Here is a 3,082-nt window from a genome sequence, read left to right on the forward strand (position 1 = left end):
GCCACTCAGCGGCGGCGCCGGGGCCGGGGCCGGGGCCGGGGCCGGGGCGGCGGTGCTGCCCCCTACCGCGAAGCCCCTCCGCGGGCCGCGCTCCCGGGCTGCGGGGAAATGAGTGAGGTGACCTCAGGCAGCTCCGGGAGGCTGCGTGGAGGCCTGCAGCTCTCGCTCGGGGCAGCAGGGAAGGGGCTGCAGGGGAACTCGCAAAGGAGTACGCCAAGCTGCTGACGTGTTTTATGAACTTTGCATTAAACAGTCATCAGATAAATAGCCCAGAGATGAGGGAACAGAGTCCAGAACCACAGTTCTTTCAACTCAAGCTGTTGTTCCTGATGAGGGAGTCAATCTTGCATTATTTGCTACTCAGTGGCACAGCTTCAACAGGAATAGCAAAGATTTTCTCTATTTCAGCATCTGACTGCTGCTTGAGACACTCTTCTGCATTGCCAAGGTCTGAATGCAGGCGGATGAGGGAGGCGTCTACCTCTCAGTGCGTGGCCTACCCCCAAGAGCAATGGCTTTTACACCCTTTTGACTCGTGTGGAAAAAAGTTTTCTTAAAAATTTTTTTTTAGAAGTTCCCACTGGAAGAGAGTCAAGTATAGTGAATTTAAGCATGCTCTAATGGCAGGTTTGCTTTTGATAATTACCTTTCACAGGCACCTTTGTCCACAGGTTGAAAACCACCATCCTCTGATGATAAAAAGATGTGTACTACTTCCTTTTTCTTTAAAAATGGCTTCTGTGTTCTGTACTGTACCCAGTGTTTTCAGTCTGTTCTGTGATCTAGATTAGACTCCATAGGTAACATATTCAGGCATTTGTAGATGTAGCAGGACTGCGGACACTTAATGTCTTGATGCTGATGTTCTCTCAGATTCACAAGGAGTTAGCAGGGGGTCTATGAGTCACTATTCAACATAACATAAAAAATGCGGTAACAGGGCATACCAAGTATCTAACCCAGCAGCCTGTCCCCACCAGTGGGGATTTTATTTCCCACAGGAAAGAAGAGAATAAGGCAAGCATATAGTAATACTCCCCTGGTGTACTCCTCCAGCCTCTAGAGATCTGTAGCTCAGGGATTTCTGAAGTCAGCTGATTTATCTGTGTTGGTAGATCTGGGTGTCTACACTTCATCACATCCCCAGTTTGAAGACACCAGCTGAGGGAGTCAGTGTCCTATTTGGGAAATGTGAACTAGCATTGTAATTGTGGTATATGAGCTCTACTGTGCGATGCCAGTTCAGCAAATAAGAAGTCACTATGGAGACATGTCATCCACTAGAGAGCTGGAACTCTCTACAGCTGGAGCTGTAGAGAAGCTGCAGTTTATCCTCCTTCTAGCAAGGAGATTGAAAGAGAGAGGGAAAAGACTTCACATGAAACCAAGAGATGAGAGACAGCAGATACCTCCCAGAGAACAGTGAGGTCAGCTCTAATTCCTCTATTACAAGTCTCCCAGAGCAGAATGGTCATTGAAAGCTAAAGCAACTCTTGGACAAGAGCTTTTCAAAGAGGGAGACGAGTATTAGAGTTCCAGTCAGAGTGGCAACCAAGATGTGACACTGTCACAATTACTTTAAATCACTGGTCCTATGTTCTTGGTTCCTCCTATGTGTTGGCATTTGTGTTTGTGAAGGACTGATTTGGCTGAAAGTATCTTGAGGAAAAAAGGTTTCAGACAGATCAGATCCTTGATCCAGTTGCTCATGTGTCCCCAGGAGCACAAGTACTGGCACAGTGTGGCAATGATGCGTGGCCAAGTCTGTGGGACTCTGCTTTCAATGGCAGCCCACACTTAGACTGGAAATATTGGACTGATATGAGACTACAGTATCTGTCACCAAACTGAGATCACCTTGACTATCTGAGGTGACATCACATCAATCTAACCAAATGTCAGAGGGGTACAGTACAGAAAGGGGGAGTGGATGTACAGAAAAGTACAGAAATAGGATTTTAACATTTGCTTAGTAGGACATTTTAAAAAATGAAGGCTTGTATACACTGGCATTTCATAGGACCTTTTGGAAAAAAGGCAAACAAAGTATAAAGTATTTTTTAAATCCAAATATCAAAAATATTTTCCTGTATTACAGTGTTTCCTGTTTGACAAAGAAGAGACATGTTCCAAAAAAAAAGCAAAACTGAGCAAGGATTTAATATTTAAGAAGTTTATGCTAAGCTTCTTAAATTTAGTGTGCTTCAGTCTTATTAAAATGCTTTTGATGATTAAACTGCTATCGAAATCATAAGTCATTATGAAGAGTCTCAGGATAAGAATAGGGAAGTTTGTTTATTAGCATATGCATAAGCATTATTATAATTTTGCCTTTTTATTAGTTAGATTTTCTTACCCTGTACTTGAATTCATTTTTTTTTTCCAATAGACACTAGTTTTTGCACACAGTTAAGGCTGTGGTTGTTTTGGTAGAGAGCGCATACTGCAAAATAGCCCACATTGTAGTAAGATTCTTTTAACTGAATAATACACAACATTCACAAGAAGGAAACATTTTTACTAGACTTTGATACAATATTTTCTGTATGACCTTTGGATCTTTTGTGTGTGTGTGTGTGGTCTTTACTATCTTTTTTCCTCTTCATTTACTTCCTCTTTGTTTAACAATGCTCTGTTCACTTCTTGTTTATCAAATGCTGCTGTTATAGTCTCCATGGAATCCTCAGTTAATCTGTGCTCATGGTTTTCATAATAGTGTTGCCAACATTTTCTTCTGTTGTGGTGGTGCTGGGAGGGTTTGTCCAAGGTCTATGATTGTCCCCCTGACAATGGAAATTCATGTATTTTTTTTACATTCAGTTTTTATTACTACATCCATACCAATCTACAGGTGATGATTCAAATGTTAAACACACTTCCACTAGCTGAAGAGTGGAAACCTTTTTACTGGGCAATATTACAATTTCACTTTCTTTCTGTGGAGCTCCATTGCATGTAGGTCTCTATCCTGATGCTTTTCAAAACTCAAGATTAGATTATTCTCTCCCCCCATGGGCATGTTCTCCAAAAATAACCATATTTTCATGAAAACAATTATAGTATTAGAGAATTATTCTGTCAG

This window comes from Apteryx rowi, unplaced genomic scaffold (assembly GCF_003343035.1).
Source record: "Apteryx rowi isolate R43461 unplaced genomic scaffold, aptRow1 scaffold_721, whole genome shotgun sequence".
Classification (NCBI taxonomy): Eukaryota; Metazoa; Chordata; class Aves; order Apterygiformes; family Apterygidae; genus Apteryx; species Apteryx rowi.